This window comes from Lagenorhynchus albirostris, chromosome 3 (genome assembly GCF_949774975.1).
Source record: "Lagenorhynchus albirostris chromosome 3, mLagAlb1.1, whole genome shotgun sequence".
NCBI classification, from domain to species: domain Eukaryota; kingdom Metazoa; phylum Chordata; class Mammalia; order Artiodactyla; family Delphinidae; genus Lagenorhynchus; species Lagenorhynchus albirostris.
Genome location: NC_083097.1, coordinates 148,806,792 through 148,828,569, shown reverse-complemented (window position 1 = coordinate 148,828,569; position 21,778 = coordinate 148,806,792). Strand labels below are relative to the sequence as shown.

At 46.0% G+C, this 21,778-nt stretch overlaps 1 long non-coding RNA gene across 1 annotated transcript; it reads left to right on the top strand.

The window, feature by feature from the left end:
* The first annotated feature begins 4,986 nt into the window (after positions 1 to 4,986).
* LOC132518595 (uncharacterized) lies at positions 4,987 to 17,337 on the top strand. Its single transcript, XR_009539922.1, has 3 exons — positions 4,987 to 5,024; positions 10,246 to 10,367; positions 17,217 to 17,337. It is a non-coding gene; the product is annotated as an uncharacterized LOC132518595 (long non-coding RNA).
* The last annotated feature ends 4,441 nt before the right edge of the window (positions 17,338 to 21,778 follow it).

Below are 21,778 nucleotides of genomic sequence, written 5' to 3'. Positions count from 1 at the left end.
TGTTAAAAAGGAAGATTAATAAGGTTAGAGAGAGGTGCTAAAGACTTACTAGCCCAACCTGGAAGGTCGTCTTTACCTAATGAGAAGGGCTGAAAAAGAATGGAAAAGGAGCGAAATTTCTCATTGTGTGATTCAAGATTATATACTGTCTTGTCTGTGTACCACCTACAACTATCTCATATACCCCACTGGGAAGGGACCCATTCTCTGGAAGGCACTGCCAGACTCCTGAGTGTGGCACCCCATGCACCTGATGAAGTGGCACCTGCCTAACATTTTAGCATCATCTCCTGCCACTCTCTGAGAGCACTGTTCCAACCATTCTGAAAAACTTGAGGTTCCAAGTACTTGCAATGTCATGAATACTATTTACTGGAAGTAACAGAATGCATGAGTAAGAGTGACAAACAGTAAGTGGTGATTTTTCTCACACATCAAGAAGTCTAGAGGTGAGCAGTTGCTGATGCTGGCTGGTCAAGTATGACAGGGCTGTGGATTGGAATCTCTGGATGTTCTTGGCCTCACCTTCAGGGTCTTAAGATGTCTGCCACAGCCCCAGTCATCACACCATGACATTCAGAAGCAAGACACAGAGGGCTTCAAAGAGCTGAGAGTTTCTGGTCATGAACTTTCCTCTGATCAGGGAGGAAAGGTCCACCTCAAGGACCCTCCAAGCACACTTCCTGTTATATGTTTTTGCTCAGGATGGGGTCACATGCCTTGATCTAGACGAGATCTGGGCCCACCTTCCCTGAGACCAAAGGATCCCAATGTGAAACAAACAGAATCAGAATTCTGCTAGTGAAGGAGCAGGAAAGTCTTTGGAGGAATCAACAAGCGTGTCCTATGCTCACCGCATAACTTTCTTAGGCCTTTCAGTGTATGTCTGTCTGCCAAGAACAGCTATCTCGTTTGCCAGGGGAGATGGGACTCAAGCACCCTCACTGCCTTCTCTGACCCCCCCAGCAGAGGTGGGCATCTTCTTCCAGGTTGGCACAGACACTTGGCCACATAACTATTTATGTAATTGGCTATTTAGATCCACCCACTGGAGTTGCTCCTCCAGGTCAGGCACTTTTCTTTCTGTTGTGGAACCCCTAAGCCCGGCATTATGCCCAGCACACAGTAGGCCTTTAATGAGTGTTTAAGGTTGAATTAATCAGTTTTCTTTCCTCTTGTTATACAAGTCATAAGGAAGTCCGAAGTAATAAATGTTAGGTTGACTTTAACAACAAGCCTTGGAAAATTTGGGGAATCTCCTAATAGCGTACATCAAGTTTCTATTGGCATAGCATAAAACTTCTACCACACTGCTGATCTTTTGGCGAATCAGTGGCTTTATAAACTTAGTAAACCATTTCAGTCTTGTGTAAAACACATTGTACAGGGTAATAGCTTCATTTGGCCAAGTCATCTTAGGTGCAGTTCCACGATTGCATAAAGCTAGTCTTTATTGATATACCCTCCATGCTAAACAGCCTGTTAATGAAGTGTGCCTTGAAGCCATTGAATAGTGCAGATACACACACGTACACACACACACAAAGTTATCACCACCTGAAGACAATGGCAGAGGCAGTAATTGTATAATATTAACGAACAATATCACATACAATTGGATGTGCCAGTTTCTAACATGGCTGAGTTGATTCTCAGTAATGGGTTTCTTGAAATGACCTGGCCCCCACAGAAGTACCATCAGGTTCAACAGCCCATGTAAAATATAATAAATGCATAAATAATTTAGCAAGGGAAATAGGTAGCATTATGGCCGCACTTCTGTGCTGCTCTTATTTAAAAGCCTGGCAGCTTGGTAGTTAGAAACCACTATGTCCAGGGGTGTTGTAATTCACCATTTGCTTGGAGTTGAAATGAGGCAGAGGAGAGCTCCAGGCCCCTAGCTCATTTCTTATTTAGAGGCAGGGTTTTTTTTTTTTTTTTTTTTTTTAATCCATTTGGCTATTTAAATTCCAAAAATAGAAAGAGGAAGAAGAAACACGCTTCAAATTTAGAAGTTTAGAGGCTAGTTGGAGTCCTCTTAGGCAGGCCCTGGGATGTGTTTTTTTAAGCAAGTGAGTTTACAAATTAGTTTCATTGTGTGTGTGTATGTCTTTTTAATCCATGTATGGCAACTGATGAGGCAGTGTTTTTCAAATTCTAGTTCTTTTTGTTATCTCAGACACATAATTTTTGCTTTATTGTTGTATGACCTATCTTATTATTCACCCACCATTTTGCCCAGGTATCTTGACTCAAAACTCTTCCCTCTGCTCGGTGGTCCTCAAGTTTTAGTAAGCATCAGAATCACCTGGAAGACTAGTTAAACTGGAATTTCTGATTAAATAGGTATGGGATAGAGCCAAGAATTTTCCTTTTTTTCTTTCATTGCCCTATTACTTTTATTTTTTAAAATTTTTATTGGGGTATAGTTGCTTTATCATATTGTGTTAGTTTCTACTGTACAGCAAAGTGAATCAGCTATACGTATACATATGGACTCAATGTTTTAGAACTTAACTAAATGAGTTGGAAAGAAAAATTCTGTTATCACCAATGTAAATAGAAAAATCAATACACCATGCCATAAATGGATGCTGTCATTTATTTTTTCCTAACCCACACTAAAATAAATGAGTCAAGCAAATGCCTAGTAATAGAAATAAGAGTTCTTCTGTGCCATCTAAAGACATCTCAGAAACCGTCGGTGGCACTTTTAGGGAAGCCTGGCTTACTGGTTGAGTAATACGTACCTTTCGAATCAGGCAAGATTGGTTCAAGTCCCACCTCTGACATTTGCCAGCTGAATGACTCATGAGCAGGTCTTTTTGTCTCTCTGAGCCACAGTTTCTGCATCTGGAAAGCGGGGATAAAAAATTGTTGAGCAGTTAGTTGAGAGGATTATATAGGTAATACATGTAAAGCTCTTAGGATGGTGCCTACCTATAGCAAGTGTCCAAGAAATGTCCCCTATGATTATTATTCATTTGTGATTGGGGAGATGTGGGTCATCACAGAGAACCAACCACCAACAAATTCAGTCCAGAACAGACAAAATGTGCTAGGTGTCTACCATATGACAGGCTCTGTGGTAGGCCCTGGGGACATGGAGGTAATTCTTGAAGTGACAGACGTGTACAGAGCTAATGACAGTGCTACATGGGAAGTGCAGGGAGAGGTAGGTTCCCAGGTTATTATGGCAGGCCAGAGGAGGACATGATGAGAGTCAGTGGCAGGGAAGAAAAATGAGCAGATCCCCAAATCAGGCCTTTCCTGATAGCTTATGGGGGACATACATCAGTACTAGGAGGTACCAAGTAAATTGGATTTCTGCTGGGGAGGAGAAAGTGCATGAAATTCAGACATATATACAGCAGTGGAGACATACCATTTACTTATGGGCTTAAGTGACATTAATGAATTGGTGAATATCATTTTCAAAACTAAATGGTGGTCAAGCAACTTGTAAATGGAATTTTAATTTTCTTTCCTTTCATAGAGGCCACAGTGATTCACAGATACTTTTTAATTTGGCCAGCCGGATGATTTTTGTGTTTTTTTCATTATTATTATTACTTGGTAATGTAAAAACTATGCAGTTTCATAGGAAAACCCAGATTTGTGTTCTCTCTTTAAAAAAAGTGGAAGATGTAGCCATCTGAATCCATTCCCCACATATGGCAAATTAGGGCTGGCATTGAGTAGCTGCTGCTCTTGTACGATGGGGCATCTGCTCTACAACACTCCCAAGGTGACAGTGCTGCCCTAAGACTCCGGCAAGTGGGGGCCCTGCCCTTGACCCCATGCAACCAAGGGATGCCTGCACTGCCTCGTCTAGACCAGGCTGCTGGGCCCTGGCCACGTGACCCAAGCCTGCTTCCAGAGCCTGCAGAGACCTCTTTCCCAGTTAGTTCTCCCAAGGGCGAATAGCACTGCTAGGGAGTATACCCCATGCCCAAGGGGTGGCCAAGACAAAAGCTGGAGGGAGGGAAGGGACTGAAGCTTGAATGTGCAGGCCCTGGTGTCCATCCACCTGTACAGAGTTCCTTGCTGTGGGGGATGGAGTCAGGCATGGGAAGAGAAGAAGAGCAGACGGTGTGTTGAGTGGGGTGGGGAAGCCCTTGGCCTGGGGACCAGTTCTCCCCATCATCTTCAGGTAAGGAACCCTGAGGAGTCTGAGAATTCTACATTGAACTTGGCCTTCCAGGTCATTATAAAGGTACATTTGTCAGGGTAGGAGACTAGAAGTTACTTCAATTTGTTAACTCGATTTATAGCTTGTAAAGTATTTAGTGATCTGGTAGATGGACTTCCATTTAAACTTTTTCCCAGGGCCTGCAAAATATGAGGAGTGGGCCTGCTGGTGGATTTCACTCCTTTCTCCCTGCTGCCTGACCCCCATTAGTGCTGAGTTTGTGGTTCCCAGTAGACTATGAGCTTCGTGAGGGTGGGAAGTATACCTGATGTTTGCACTTCATCTCCTCACCCCTAGCACAGTCCTCGGCTGGGGTACCCAATTCATACTGAATGAGTGACTGTCTAACCTGAGAGTTGATAGTTCAGGTTAGTCCCCTTGGAATTATCTTCTGTCATAGATGTCCACACATCACAGATTATTTAAAATTGTCTCCTTAGCAACTTCATTAATTGCTAGAAATGATTTTGGTTATTTGTTTTTCTGATGTAAAATGAATTTATGTACACGGTAACATAATCTGAAAGGTTTTGTAAAAAAAAGTAAAAAGAAGAAGAAAAGAGCATCACACATCACCCTCATTCCACTGGTAAAGCCATTATTAACATTTTGATATATTCATTTCAGTCTTTTTTCATATGTTTCTTTTCAGAGTTGAGATCCTACCCAGAGACTGATGACAATAAGCTGCCATGTTCCAAACTTTGAGCGGCTTTCTGGCTGCTGTTTGTCACTCCCCGTGATGCCTTTTAAAAGATAAATTGCATGAGAAACTTCTAGATTTCATGGAGAAATATTGAAGTGAGGAGCATTACAAACATTTTCCCAAGAGGTGAGTGATGTGGTTCTAAAGTTTTGTGCGTGCGAGAGTTTGTGATTTACCCTACTTAGCGATCATTCATTATTTTTATCAACATCATGATCACTGTCAAGGGTCAAATATTTGCCATCTAGTTTTTTACAGCCTTCTTCTGTTCAGCTCGATGTGAAGAATGCTGCCCACACTTGGCCCCCTCTCTTTCAAAGCCAACAGACTGCCATGCATACATGCTTGTTGTGCTGCCAACCGTCCCCAAACCCTGATCAGGTGATGCCTAAATACCATGCACCACTGAAATGCTGAGACTGTCCAGTGTAACAGGGGAGAGGTGACTAAATTCCAAATTGCAATAAGCATGACAAGCCTATAAATAAGGGTGCCATGGGGACACGGAAGAGAAGCTGCCTTACTCAGCCTGAGCTCCAGGGAGGGCTTCCAAGAAGAGGGGATATTTGAGAGCTGTCTGGAAAGCTGAGCTGGGGGTTGGCAGCTGCAGAAAGGAATCGGGTGTTGGGTTGAGGCCCCTTGAGGGTGTGGCTGGTGCAGAGGAGAGGACCTTAGCAACATTTAGTGACTCTGCACTATGTATCAGGGGCCATGCTGGGTCCTCAGAAGACAGAAATGGCTAGGCTGGTGAATGAATACATGAACAGACCTTTGGGTGACATCCTACCTGATAGGATACTTCAGAACTACATCCTGATAATTAAGCCCAAATCCAAGGCATTCTACATGATCCCTAATTAAAGTAATGTAAAATGTCCTCTACAGTTCGGCAATATCTATTAAAATAAAAAGTGTGCATATCCCACGATCCAGAAATTCTATTTCTTGGTTCCTACTGTAGAGACAAAACCTGTTCAAATCACTTGCTTGTGTAAAAGGGTATATATTGCAGCACTTTTTGTCAAAATGAAAAACAGTTGGGATCAACCCAAATATTTATGCATAGAAGAATGGCTGTCAAAACTAGGCTGAATCTATCCCATAGAAATGTATGGAAAGTTAGAAAGAGTAAAGTTGATTTATATATAGACAGTAAAGGCTATGAGACAGATAGCTGAGGAAAAAAGTTACATAATACGCATACAATATATCATTCACGTAAAAAATTCCACACACAAAAACCACCATGTTTTCTATAGTTACAGAGACATGAGAGTTTTTATTAGTTCATAGATATACATTTTATATAAGCACACAGATAACTAATTAAATGCATTGATTAAGGGCTTTTTAACTGAAAACGGTGGCTGCCTTTGAGGGGTTCAGAGATTGGAGGAAGTGGTGATAAGAGATACGGGCCTTACCTTTTAAATCTTTTTACAAGGAGCGTGTATGCTGTGAATGACTTCTGCAATTAAAGGTTAACTAAAATGGTGAAAATGTTCTTTCAGGGTAAATCAGTACCACTTATTCAGAATCGAACTGAGCAACATGAAACAAGACACTAAATTGTTCCTACCCTATGACCCAGTAATTTTCCTCTTGGGAGTCCAGCCAAAGGAAATAACCCCAGAGAGTCACAAAGATTTTCATATAAAGGTGTTCAATGCATTATTATTTATCAGAGTGAAAAAAAAAGGGAATCATCTGAAATGTCCAGTAATGGGTGACAGCTTAAATGGTAAGTTTGCATAATGGAATGCTGAGTAGCCATCAAAACCTGTTGCAGAAGAATTTTGTCGACTTGTAAAAATGTGACCAAAGTCATATTAATATAAAAAGGTGAAGGTAGAATGATCTCAAATATGGTATAAGCACAAATACACATACATAAGACCCACGGGGGTGAGGTAAGGGACCCAGGAGAGCTATTTGACTGCGCCTCATGTTCACCTAACGTCTCAGATTTAGATTTTTGACATCATCTCTAAATGCAGTTCTATAAATAATCATAGGGATACTCGCACATAGTCACAGATACACTCTTGCTAATATCATGTGACTCTGATTGTTGCCTGTAAATATTTAAAATACAGCACAGTTTTTTTCCATCCTGCTTTAGCATTTGCTTCACAAATAGAGGAAGCCAGACTGGTCTCACTGGCTGAGAGACCCCGTTCTGCCACAGGTACAGAGGATCAGAAGGAAATACCCCGAACGGGAGTATACAAGCTGGTTGCCTCTTGGCAGTGGGATTTAGATTTTTTTAATGGCTAGTTTTCTGTTTTTCCTAAATTTTCTACAATGAGCATGATAAATTAGGAGTTTGGAGTAACATATACACACTACTGTATATAAAATAGATAAACAACAAGGACCTACTGTAGAGCACAGGGAACTCTACTCAATATCTTGTAATAACCTATAATGGAAAAAATCTGAAAAAAAAACATATGTGTATAACTGAATCACTTTGCTGTACACTTGAAACTACCACAACATTGTAAATTAACTATACTTCAATTTAAAAAAAAAAAGCTCCTAGAATAAGAGTTTTGAAAACAAACGGGAGAAAAACAAAACAAAACAAAAACACAGAAGAGGAAGCGTCCTCCTTTAAAACACAAAAGCAGCGCCTGGCTGGAAAATGTGCCACATCAGGATGTCCCCGGGCGGAGTCCTCGGCAGGCTGGCACCAGGGCTGGACAGAAAGAATGCGGCTGGACCCTGCTCCAGTGTGTCACGGGAAGGCCAGCGCGACTCCGGCCCCCGCCCCTCCCCCCCGGGTCCTGCTGGGTGAGGCCAGAGCAGTTCCGCAGACCAGAGGCGCAAGAGGATTCGGGTTCAAAGCCGGACCTGGGGTTTCGAGGGGGGGGAGATTGTCCCGGCTCCTGATCAACCAGGCGAACCTGCGTCCGTGGCTCTAAATCAGAGTGCGCAAGAGCGGGGAGGAGCAAATTTGCAGGAACAAATGGGACACTCAGGTCGGGCCGATAAATAAATCCCTTTATCAGGGGACTTCAGAGCGGAGGATTTATTTGCATAGCCGACAAGCTGCACACTGGTTGGCAGGCACAATAGGGTGAGAAAGCCAAGAATCACTAGATTACGGTGGAATCTCTTATTAATAGATTTGGGCCTTAACTCTTGACAGGTTCACGGTGTGTGTGTGTGTGTGTGTGTGTGTGTGTGTGTGTGTGTGTGTGTGTGATTGTGTGTTATAGTCAACAAAAATGAACACTCCTTCCCACCACCCTCCTCCCCCAGGCTTTTACTTCTCACTAACAAAGCGGGTGTAACTGGTTCCATCAGTCGAACAAACACAAGGCCATCAGTTCTTCCCCTGGTGAGGAAATCGCTCCTGCGTCCTCACCGGAGGAACACGTGCTCCGATAGGTCAGGGAGCACATTGAGTGTCTGGTGGTGAACAGCTGGGGCCAGGAGCCAGCACCCTCATTAGAGGAAGCTGCTACTATTTCCAGCCCGCCTCTATTCACTGAAAGCAGGTCATTACAAACACAGCGCGTTTTTGCATATTAGCCAAATTAAAAGAATAATATGTTCTCTCCTTTCATGTGCTATACTGATAAATCCCAATTTATGAATGAAACATGCTGATTAGTTAGTTAAAAAATAATTAGTCCCAGAATGTGTTTCGGAGTCGGAGACTTAATGAAAGCACACACAAATACTGTTTCCCAAGTATTCAGTACATGTCTCTGAAAGAAAAATATTCATAAGATGCATCTATGAGAGACTAATGATGAAGTAGCCTGATCTTATTTTTCTTTCTTTCTCACCATGTGGGTTAACATTTGGATGTTAGTTGGTGCCTGACAGGCTGGTCACTTTAGAAATATGGGTGATGGCTGTTCTCCTTGATTGAATCTCGATTTTCAGATTGTCAAGAGAAAGGGTCTCAGCTCAGAAGCTCCATCTTGTTCTGGAGAGAACCTTCCAACCCTGCTTTGGAGCTTTCATTTCTGGGTCCAAAGGTTAATTACAGAAAGACTGGCAGTGGAGAACCAGGGGGTAGCATCCAGTGGGGTCCATTAGATTTTCATTGTGTTCCCACAGCTGGGAAAACCAATATTGGGTTTCAGACAAAATCTGAGTGTTTTGGCCACTGAGAATCAGAAGGTTCCAGACACTCCAAGGACATAAGGGCATAAGGATGACGGCCAAGCCAAGGACCTTTAACCCAAATACCAGCTGACCATTCCTAACCCTGGAGGCTGTACACAGCACAACTGCACCGTACCATATACTACAGCTTGTACTACAACGTATATTATAAAAACCACCCTTGCAAATGCCTTCACTTGCCTATCCGATGTATGTGGTACAGTAAGATGGTTTAGCTTCCATTTTTGGACCAGATCATGGTTTCTTTGATTGAACCCCCAAGGGAGTATATGTTTGCATTTAGGAACTTGGCTGTGTGGAAGTCACACCGAGATGCTTTGGCCATGAGAGGCCTGTGGGAAGAGAGATGAATCAGGCTTCACCCCATAGTTACTTCAGGGCGCAGGCCATTGGGAATTAAAATGTTGTGTTTTTTTTCAAATATGTATAGTGCAATTTACATAAGTGAAACAGTCCTGCTCCCCTGCAGGGTATGGGCTAAGGGAATAAGATGTGGTGTCAGACAGGTCTGGCTGTCCAAACTGTTATCATATTCCTCTGAGTTTCCACACGTGTATCTGTAACTTGGGGATAATAATAACTAACACCGATGTAACACTTGCTATGTGCCAGAGGATTTTAGGTGATGTGACTTCGCTCCTCTAATCTTGGCAATTCATCTCCCTCTGACAGGCAGCAGGGAACATGTAGCAGACTACAATAAATGGCAGCTCCATTATTGTCTTACCGCTGCTCTTCAGTTTCATCCCCTGTGACTACCCATCCCACGGCCTCCATTTCATTCATTCGTTCAACAAACATCTCCTGACCACTCTGGGCTTCTAAGGGACCAGAGATAAAGAAGTCTCAATAGCCCCCTAACTGACTCTCTCTCCTGTCTCTGCTCTTGAAGTTTGTTTGCCTAATGACCAAGCCCTCACAACTCAGCTCAGGCATCTCCTCCTCTGTGAAGCTCTCTCTCAATCCACCACGAGCTGATATTCACCCAATTCCATGTAAAGACTGGAATCTCTTCTGACGGGTTAGGCGACCATTCTGCCTGGTACGTTAGTACCAGTCGTAAAATATCTGGAAAATCCCCCCGACCTCCCGGCCCATCCCTCTTTCCCTGACTCCACTCTGGGGTCCCACAGCACTTTGCATGCGTCTCCATCTTTACTTTATTATCCCGCATTTTCATTGTTGGTTTTTCCTCTCCTAGCTCCCCTACCTGACTGTGAGCCCCTGGAGGGCAGGGTGGAGTATCACTCATCTCCAGGGCTGGCCACTAGAAAATATCAATAATGGAGAGAGAGGGAGAGGAGAGAGCAAGACGGATAGAAGGTAAGAAACATGGGGGGAAAGGGAGCTGGTATATTTTTGGCCCATGTGCTGATCACCATGAAGAAGTGACCACAGGCTATAAAGCTGTCTTTATAGACACCTCCCCCAGCCATCTGCCCCAAAACTCTGGCATGAGAAATCTCTGCCTTTCCTATAAAAATGTCAGCTCATATGCAAATTGTATATAAATGTTGAGTATTATCTGAGTTTTACATTTGGAAAGGGAAAAAAGAAATCTCTTGCTCTTGCCTGTGTCTGTTTCATTGTCCGGCCCTTTGAGGCGCGGGTCTGTGAGTGTCTGTGCCAGTGTGTGTGGCTGAGAATGGACGCCTTATGTGCAAAGGAAGCGAGGCTTTTCTTTGGCTGCTTCTCTGAACCCAGCTGCCAGTCACAGGGCTGGCTGCCTCGATCCACTTCAAGCAAGTCTCCCGTCTGTGTTGTAGCTCTGTATTGAGGAGGCTGCTGCCTTTTCAGGCAGGCCTTTAGGATATCCCTTGAGTCAGGAGTGTCCTGGGGCCATGGAAGGCCCACAGCCCAAGTGCCCGGTAGCACAGGGCAAGGGCACAGAGCCCTGATATGCCTTCTTCCTCGGGAAGCTGTGCTACAGTGGAAAGGAGTCAGGCAGATAGCACCAATGTGGCTCTAAGTCTTCAGCTGAGTGATCTAAGACAAGCTCTCTGACCTCTCAGTTTCCTCATCAGAAAAATGGGGAGAGCAGAATTGCCACCTCGATACAGTTACTGTGAGGAATAGGTGAGATAATGCATCTGATCACATTTGGTGAACGGAGAGGTTAGATGCACATGTCAATTCATTATTAACAGGAGGTTCAAGTTGAAGTTCTAGCTGAGGCACCAAGGTATGACAGCTGCTGCATTCCACAGGAGGGGCAAGGCCAGCCAAGAGCAGAATTTACAAAAGAAAATTCCAAAAACCAGTCAAACCCTTCTCAAGGCTCTCCACCACTTTGGAAGGTAGGAAAGGGGTGGGCTGTTGAAATTTTGGGAAGGTTTTGTGATGCCTTCTTTGGAGAAGGAGTTTGTGCTTTCACCCTGAGTCTTAGCCCATTGGGACTCTCAGAGAGCTTGTTTTGTGTGCCCTGCAGCTGGAGGATGTGGTGGGCCTGGGCCTGACCTGTGCTCAAGGGAGCTACAGTGGCTGGTGGCAGCAGAGAAGGGGAAGAGGGACATGGCCCTACGATGGCAGACCAGAGATAGGTGAAACGGGGGCCAGGTATTGGGGACTGGGGGGTTGTCACATTCAGAACCACAGTAGGAACGTTAACCTGGGATCTTTGTGAAAGAGATCCTGTCCTGAAGGAAGTGCTGGAAGGGAGAGGCCGAGATGGGGAATGGCGGGGACTGGCCAAATGGAAAGCCTGGACTTGTCATCATGGGTGGTCCAGCAGGGATATCTCTAGAAAACCTAAGTGCGAAACTGTCAACTTCAAACATCTGTCAGACTCAGAGAGGGCAATGCCAGCCTTTGACAGTACCAAACAATTGAGAACTTTCCTATCCCCCTTACTTTCCTTCTCTATCCGCATGTGATCCTTGGAGGGACCAGAAACTAGGTTATCATGCTAGTGGGGGAGCAGAAAGACCCAACCCGCAGGATCCTGCTGGCAGCAGGCCCTGGTGGAAAGAGGGGAGAAGAAGTAAGTAACGAATTGAGGCAGTTGTCCCTGACTTAAAGTGACCACATGACCTTTTATTACCTAACAGCGATTAGAAAACTCACGGGACTGCTCATAATCTCATTCAGGAGTGAGGAACAGATTACTTGCAATGAATAGGTTTAAAGGGAAACGGGAGACAAAAATCAAGTTGTTTTTATAAGAATCCTGCTCGTTCAATGTATTGGATACATTATTTTTCCTAAGCTAGCACTAAGCATGTGCTAAGTACTGTGCAAAGCACTTTATAGTTTCAAAATAACCACAGAGGTAGGTGCTATTATAATGTCCATTTTGCAGGGGAAGAAACTGAGGTTCAGAAAAGTGAGATAATCTGACACAGGTTGCAGGATGGATGGCGAGGGGCCGGGATTGGGAGCCAGGAGTCAGGCTCTAGACTGCCATCCTGCCTTCCCACTTCTGTGTCTCAGTAGGCAGATCAGACAAGGGCTAAAGTTGTCCAAGTATACGTAGCTAAAAATACTTCAAGGATTCACAGGAATTTTCACAATCCCTTTGGGGAAGGACTTCAAGGAGGCATGTTTTGGTTAGAATGACTTGGTTTTAAATCTCAAGACCCACTCAGGCTAGCTTAAGGAGAAAGCGGGGAGAAGAACATCGTCATAAAGATACAGGGACATATTCTGGAAGCCTGTTCGGCCCTCTCTGCCTCCACCCCTCTCGTTTCTGGTTCTTATTCCTCTTCCTTTACCCTCTGCACAGTCCTTAATCCTTTTGCAGATTGTAGCTGCCTCAACTCTCGGGTTAAGTGTCCCTCAGTGCCAGGCCTGCAGAGGACAGTTGGCTAAATCCTGATTCCAAGTGCAGAGAAAGAGTCAGTTCAATATATACTGTGCCTGGCATAATCTTAGGCACTTGGGATTTAACATTGCACAAAATAGGAAAAAAAGAAACAAACCAAAACAAATGCTGCCTTTGGTGGTGGTGTCCCTTCCAGTGAGATTCTGATTGGTCTATCTCAGGTCAGCTGACCTCTTCCCCCAGCCCAATCGAATGTGCCCAGGGGCGGGATCACAGAGGATAGCCTCCGTGGCTGGAAGCCCAGCCAGGAGGCTGACTTGGGTGTGGAATCCAGGGCATCCGGTTCTTGAAGCCAACCCAGCCAGAAAATGTCAACCTGCCTTGGATCTGGTTCTAGCAAGGCTTCAGCCCTCCATAGTGGCAGCTGCCCGCTGCTAGGTCCTATTGGCTTTCCCTTTCAGCAGGGCCCCTCCCTCATCAGCTTTGTCCCCAGTCTCTTTCATGCTGGGATTGACACACATTGTCCCCCTTTGGTGTTGGATGAAGCCAGATCTTATTTTCCTGTTGCTTTTTGTCCATCTCTCCTCTGTGAGTGAAGGCCTTTAAGGAGGAAACAGGGTAGTCTCCCCCTGCCCTGGTGCAGACAGCCAGGGGAGGCAGAGGACAGACTATATACTGGGGCTCTTGTCCCCCCAGATGGTCTCCTCTGAGGCAGTGACACTGCTGTGTACAGCTGGGCCTGGCTGTGGGCGCCTGGCTGAACCGGGCCTTGTCAAAGTGCCCTCATCCTTCATTGTCCCGCAGGCAGGGGTGGTGATGACCTCAACTGTTAGGGTCCTCCCCTGCTTCCTGTTTGATGGCCACCGTGATCAGCTTGGATAATACCAGCCACTGCTTTTCGATTGTCTGGGTTCTGGGCCTCCCGCCTTCCTACCATTTCTACAGCCTGTTTTTCCTTTCTTTCCTTTTATTTATTTATTTTTTTTAATGTGAGCTACTGCGCATTCAGTAATGGAATAGATTACATCAGATGCTGTGTTTGCCAGCCTCGGTGCTAAGCTACGCATCTCACTGCTGCAGCAGAGGATGATGCCAACCTCGTTTATATTGGGATGCAATTCACAGGGCAGAATCCCCCCAGACAGGCTTCTGTAGGATCCCTGAGTTTTGTCAGTTGAGAAGCATGGTACTGTCTTCTTGGTGGTTAAGAACGTGAATGTCTGAGTCAGAGCAGACCAGGATTCCATCCTGCCAGAGCCACTTAATATGCATGACCCTACGTATGTAACTTAACCCTCTGTGCCCCAGTTTCCTCGTGTACAATGAGGTTAATAATGGTTTCCTTGTTGCATCATTGGAAGTTGAAATCGGGATAACGTATGGAAGATGCTTAGCACAGTTCCTGACAAGCATGGTAATGACCCAACACACGGCAGCCATTGTTAATATCTTCATTACATCCCTTCTCAAGCTCTGTCCCCCCAATAATCCCTATGGCCATAGAAACAGTGTGCTGGAACCAGGCTTTGGAGTCAGACAGATCTGCAGAGCTCTGACAATCACATATAGCTCCTAATCCTGTGAGGATAAAGTAAGTACATAATCATAATAAGCATATATAAGTGCTTTACACAGCTAACTCACTTCATCCTCACAACAAATCTGGGAGGTAGGTACCATTATCGTATACACTTCACATATGAGGAGACAGGCATTAACAAGGGCCTTAAGTAACTGGTTCAAGGTCACAAGTTGGTAAATAAATAAGGCGGGGAGTGGGTAGAGTCAGCATGTCTAGTCACTCTGTCAGTTCCACTCTCTACCATAGGAGTTCAAAAAAATGTGAATTATATTTCTACATGTTGCAGATGTAAAATGACAAGGCGACAGAGCAGAATGGATGCTTGAGACAATGTCTGTGTGAATCTGTGAATCATTAGGGAATATAGGCAAGCCGATGATACAACCAAATGAGGTTAAGAGTGCCTACTGTATACCAGGTGTCCTCCTGAGGGTTTGGCGTGTGTAGCTGCAAATTAATTCTGAGAACCACCATGCGTGGTAGATGAATAGGCCCTGGTGGCTCATGTGAATTCTGTCCACACATATATTCGAGGCTCCTAATCTCAGATGAGGCTTGAAAACCACTTTTCCTTAGAGCTGGGGAAAAAAGTGACTGGCTGGTCCAAACCAAAGAGCAAACAGGAAGTGCAGAGATTCGGAAGGGCAGCTTCATCATGGCCAAATTTCCAACCTTATTTTCCACGTGGGCCAGAAAAATATATGCGCAGAGCAAAGTGATCTCCAGGCTGAGAACCTGGAGGTGTCAGTCAGGGGCTGGCAGGAAACAGATGGCATGCTCAAATTAGGCAATTCGAGGAGCGTTTAATAAAAGAGCTATTTACAAAGGTGTGGGGGAACCACAAAGATAGCCCAGTTCCCCGGGACTGGTAATAACTGAGTTCTGTCACCTCCCCTAAGGCCTGAGGAGAGAGGGGAAAAAGTGGTGACCAGAACCGTGAGACAGAGTACTGTGTGGAGAGTTCCACCTGGCAGGAGCTGTGGCCTTGGGTAGAGGGACTCAGCCAACCCACAGAGGCCCAGCAAGGCGGAGGCAGAGGAATAAATACCCCAGTCTCACCTTCCTCCCACCTTCCCATCTCCTGTTCAGGCTCCCCATTGTTTGAGCCTAACCAGGAACCAGAGGGTAAGGGGCTCCATTGATTGAATCCACCAAGGTCAGCCTCCCAGGGGCAGGCACAGAGCAGGGTGAAAGTGGGTGGAGTATGGGTCTGGATGGGCACAGGGAAGATTTCTGGGACACTGGTTCTCAACTGGAACCACAGAGAGGCCGTTGCCCACCCTGGGACTGGAGATTCAAAGGCAAAGAGAAGTTTTGGATCTTAGGGATGGTGGCCTGTTCCAGGGAATGTGGAGGTGGATGGCTGGTACCTGACTAGACTCGTGTTGGCCCAGCTGGGAGCCTGACATCACCTTCTGTCCCTCCACACTTTGGATGGAGTCTCTCAACCAATTCGAATTGAATCAACTGTTGAATCTCATTTTTCTCTATGGCTATATTCTCTTAAAAGCCAGAAGTAGCCAAAGAGGACTTTGCAAACAGGATGTCTCTGACTACAAACCCATTTGTGTCCTTCAAACGTGGCATACATTTCCCTTTTGTGATGTCTCTCATGATGTTTGTGTGCATGTGTCCCACTATTTAAATACAGACCCCACAATGGCATGTTTTTTTGTTTGTTTGTTTTTTGTTTTTTGCGGGCCTCTCACTGTTGTGGCCTCTCCCATTGCGGAGCACAGGCTCTGGACGCACAGGCTCAGCGGCCGTGGCTCACGGGCCTAGCCGCTCCGCGGCATGTGGGATCTTCCCGGACCGGGGCACGAACCCATGTCCCCTGCATCGGCAGGCGGACTCTCAACCACTGTGCCACCAGGGAAGCCCCTGGCATGTTTTATTCATCTCTGTATGCCTGGTACCTGACACGAGACTGACATACTGTAGGATCCCAAAAATATTCGTTAAATCTTTATGTCCCTATAGTCCTCAGCAGATTCCAATTTAACCGGCATTTATTAAACCCCTACCACTTTCTAAGCACTGTGTCAGGTCATTTTCATATCAGTTCTCTAATTTAATATTCCCAACAGCCCCTGTTATTCTCCCCATTTTTACAAATGAGGAAACTGAGGCTCAGAGAGATGAAAGAGGCAGAACCTGGATTTGAACAGAGTTCCACTTCCCTGGTCTAATGCTCTTTCCTTTCCTGCTCAGAAGGTGTCCTCTGATTGGTCATTGAACAGTAACCTCCTGCATATGCATGAGCTGACTGCATGAATGAGCTCAGCGGAGGCTATGTGTGTGTATGTGGTTTGTGAAGCTCTGAACATCGCTGATGGTGCTGACCTGTTCACAGTGCTCATCCCAGGTTGATGGCTGCTGCCAACTAAAGCAATCATGGATATCCTCCCTGTAAAGTCTCCCTAAACCCACCCTGCAATATGACCATGAGATCAGATCCGATGGATGCTGCCCCTGAACTCAGCTCCAAGTTGGATGCAGGAACCTGGCTCTCTCATAATTGGCTTGCTCCCATTGATTCAGAGCACATCTATTTCTGACAGTTTCCTCTTTCAAATACTGAAAACATGAAATTGTCAAGTGCCTACCCTTCAGTTGTTCTGCAACGGAGCTGCCAAAATTCTAATTGCCCAATAAAATCCACCTGTCTTAGAAGATCCCCAAACATACCCCCACCCACCAAAAAGAGAACAAAAGTTAAAAGCTGGTCCTTGTTATGCATATTCCATATGCCTTGAATTTGCATTTAGTTCTCTCAATCCTCATAGCAACCCTGAAGATAGCACTATTTATTGTTAACTGTATTTTACAGGTGATGGGCCTGAGGCTTCCAGATGGTGAGGTGTTTGTCCAAAGTCACACAGCTAGGAAGTGACAGAGTGCGGACTCAGGGCGGATCTGGACTTCTGTCTCTTGCCCGTGGATGAGACCAGCCCGAGGGACCTTTCTGCTGCTTTTAAACCTGCTGGCCTCAATCACAGGTAGTATCACCTCGATTCCTGCTCATTACCTTCTGCCCTATTTTACTGAAGATTCAGGGCAGATTTGAATCTGGCCTAGAAAAACATCTTCCTGACCCCTCAGAGAGGGAGAGAGAGAGAGAGAGAGAGAGAGAGAGACACGAAGGAAAGTGTTTCTAGGCTGTTCTATAGAACTGAAGGCATTTCCATGACAATGCCTGCCAGTCCTCAGGACACTTTAAGTGTCTCCTCCTATGGCCCTATCTCCCCTTCTAGGCAGGGGGCTCTTCAAGGGCAGCGTCTGCATCTGATCCTTTTGTCTCCTCTCACACTCAAAGTCTCAGTGTCCATCCACATTCACCGAGCACTTTCCACATCAGACACTTTCATAACTGTAACCATCTTTCCTGTTTGTGGCAACCCATGTGGAATCGATTGTACAATTAACCCATTTTACAGATGAGGATATTGAGGCTGGGAGTAGGGAAAGAAGTTGCCCAAGGCCACAGAGCTAGTCAAGGGCAGAGCTGGGAATTGAGCACCAGCTGTGTAGCCCCACCGTCAGTGATCTTTGTGCAACATCAGCAGCTACATCTGCTGAGCAGGTGCTCTGTAAATGTCCTCCTTGAATGACAAAGGAAGGAGGCAAGGAAGGAGAAGAAGGAGGGATATTGAAAACTGTTGAAGATAGCAAAATAAAGAGAAACAACAGAATTTTTCAAAGCAGTAAATTGATGGAAGATTAGAGAAATGGGTCTAGGGTCTAACTTCCTTTCTTCTAAGGCCACGAAAAGACAGGCACACCCCCAAGATCAGAGAAAGGAAAGCACGGAAGCAGCTGGAATTTGAGCTTCCCAGTGGACCATTCACTGGGCTCTCTGTGGGGATAGACACGCTCAGAAGGTCCACCTCACAGCATCAGGATATGCCTCATAGCTCTGTGTCCAAAGAGTAAGATTCTTTTCAATGAACTTGAGCAATTTATAGATATGATATACATATACCTACACGTGCAGTGAAGTTAGAGGTCTCTGCCCTTGGAGTTAAGTGACCAAGGATCAAACTCCAGGTCTATCCTTTCCTAGCGCCCAGCCTTGGATAAAACTTCTTATGTCTCTTAACCTCAGTTTCCTCATTTGTAAAATTGGCATGTCCTCATTTCACAGGGGGCTAGTAAATCAAATTAAGTAGTGAACATAAGCCCCTAACAGGGGCCTTAGTTAAATGTTTCCCACATCATTCTATCTAATAAATTCTTTTTTTTTTTTTTTTTTTTTTTGCGGTACACGGGCCTCTCACTGTTGTGGCCTCTCCTGTTGCAGAGCACAGGCTCTGGACGCGCAGGCTCAGCGGCCATGGCTCACAGGCCCAGCGGCTCCGCGGCATGTGGGATCTTCCCAGACCGGGGCACGAACCCGTGTCCCCTGCATCGGCAGGCAGACTCTCAACCACTGCGCCACCAGGGAAGCCCCTAATAAATTCATTTTAAATGAGGAGAGACAAAGTAGCCCCCACTGCTGCAAGTTCCAGCTCTCCACCTCGGTTAGCACACGGAGACAGTACAGAGCAGAGAGGGTTTCCAGGGACTCTGGAGCCAGACTATTGGGGTTTAAATCTGGCTTCACCATTTGCAAGCCAAGTGACCTGGGACAACTTAACCTCCCTTTGCCTCAGTTTTTTCACCTGTAAAGTGGGAATAATTATAGGACTTCCCTCTTAGAGTTCTTAAGAAACATGTGGTCCCTTGGAACCCTGCCTGGCACACAGCAAGTGTTCAGAAAATGATAGTTATGACAGTATTGTCATTATTATTATTCTGTGCTGCGTGTTTTTCTTATGGCTGTTGCATTGCCCCCTCCCTCACTTCCCTCACATTCCAACTGCCGAGCTGCAGGACCCAGATCTGCAGGCCAGAGAGGCCTTACTTAAGCGAGGAGAGAGCCTCTTCATCTTTCACTGATGTCAGGAGGGCTCCTTATCAATTATTGAACAGTTTTTCCAGGAACCCAATCTAGAGAGTGCAGTGCCCTGGCTGCTGCAGAGCCTGGCTGGCGGGGGCTCCCGGAAGGCTCTGGGCACAGTGGGGATTGTTATCTGTTTGCTCTGTGGGCAGAGGGGTCTGGTGGCTGCTGGAAGGACTCCTGCTGCAGGGTGGGACTCAAAACTCAAGCCTCCCGGCAAGGTCCTTGACCCTCCCCCAGGCCCCACCCTCACGGACCCGTTCTAACAGCCCCAAATTAGAAGACCTATTCTGCACCTGGTGTGTTTGAGCCCAGAGCCTGGAAGTCATTCTGAACACCTCCCCTTCCCTTGCTGCTCACTTTCAGGCCATCCGTAAGTTCTGATCATTTTGTTTTTCAGCATGACCCAAATCTGCCCTCTTCTTCCATTCTTGTTACCACAGCCTGGTCCAGGCGTGCTGGGGCTCCCACAGCAGCATCTCTCTGGCTTCCCTGATCCCCACCCCCAGTGCGTGTATATGCATGCGTGTGCACTCACTCACACACACACACACACACACACACACACACACACACACACACACACACGGCGGCAGCAGCAACAGCAGTGGCGGCAGCTAAGAGTAATGTTTCTAAAATGCAAATCTGGTCATGTCACCTCCATGCCTAAAAACTTCAGTGTCTCGGTGTTGCTCATAGGAAAATATTCAGCCCCTCCATGTGTCCTCAAGGCCTGTGGTTAACCCAACTTCACCCCAAGCCCTTCTTGTCTTCATTCATGACCTGCTGGCCACTCTACCCTGTCCCTGTCACAGAGCCTTCGCACCTCCAGGCCCTCCCCCGTCCTGTTCTCTCTTCCATATCTGCCTCCTGCTTATCATGCAGTTCTCAGATAATGTCACTTCCGCAGAGAAGCCCTCCCTGACCTCCTGTCTAAAGCAGTGACCCCACACCCTCACCCCTTCTTCCCTCCACAGACCCTGCATATTTCCACCATGAGACTCATCCCAACCACAGTGATTGTCAATTTATCAGCTTCCTTCTTTAGAGTCTCCCTCCCCCACTAGAAGGTGAGCCCAAGAAACACAGATCCTGTCTGTCTTGCTCACAGCTGCGTCCTCATGACATCCAATAGCTCCTAGTGCCTGGTAAGTGGGCAGCAAAAATTTATTACATGGGTGCACAGCAGCTAGGCAGTCATGTTGTGTTATGGGGTGCGTGCTGGACCCGTGTCCAGAACCTTGGGTTTGAGTCCCAGCACTATGACCTCTGTGTGCTGTTAAGCCCAGCCTTGGACCCCTCTGAAGCTGCAGTGGAGTCAGGAGACCTGGGGTCTAGCCCAGGCTCTGCCACTCGCAGGTTACGTGAGATTGGACAGCTTGCCTTATCTCTTTGAGCCTCCGTTTCCTCATCTGTCAAAGAGGAGTATACTGTCTACCTCACAGGGGACTTGTCAAGAGTCCTTGAAATGGTGTGTGTGGAATCTGGGCAGGTAGACAGAGACTGACACATTCTGGGAACGATGGGAGCGGAGCCTAGGGTCTGTCAAATCCTACAGGCATTCTGCACCGCGCGAGTAGACAGATCCTGTGTTCATGCCGGGGAAGCCACAGCCAGAGGGGTAAAAAGTAACCAGCCCAAAGCCTGGTAGATGGTGCCCACTTCAAAAGCGCCAAGCCAAAGCACCAACACCCTCTGGACTTCACCGAATTTCCCTTGGGGAATGGGCTGCCAGGGAGCTCAGAGAGATCTTGGGCCCTCAACCATAGACTTTTCTCCTGTAGTGTGAGTGTCCATTGTGCAAACTGGCTATAACCCAATGGATTATTTACGGTATACAATTGGCCTTACCGGGCCCCCTGAGGGAACCACAAGGATGATAGGTGAATGGCTTTGAAGTTATAACATTTGCTTTGAGAGACTTCGTCATAACACTGGCTGAAAAAGACGATAAAGAGGATAAAAAAATACCTAAGATACTTTGCCCCGATGTCAGAGCTGGTGGCCGTAAGGGGAATGGCACATGATCCAACACAGCAGGAGCTGCTGACATTTAGGTTTTAAGGCTGTGAACACCCAGCTACAGAAACACTTCTACTGCTGGGACTCCTGGAGGAAAAATTATTTGTGTTATTGCGACGCTAAAGCTCTCTAGTCCAAACCCCCTTATTTTTTTCTGCCATCGGAACAATTTATTTTATAACCATGGCCCTGAACTCGGGGCTGCGCTGGCATTAAAGCCAGAAATGGGCCACCAATGCTTAGCAGGTCTGCTTTCACCTGCTTGCCAGAGAGTTCCTTTTTTTGTTTCCAATCTTTGGAAAAACATTAATGTGGGTAAGGCACTTAACTCAGGACCTGCTATATAGTAAGCGCTCTGTAAACATTATCTGTTATTATTCCTACTCCTGTTTTATTAACAGGAGTGTATATAAACACACTATGTAGTCAAC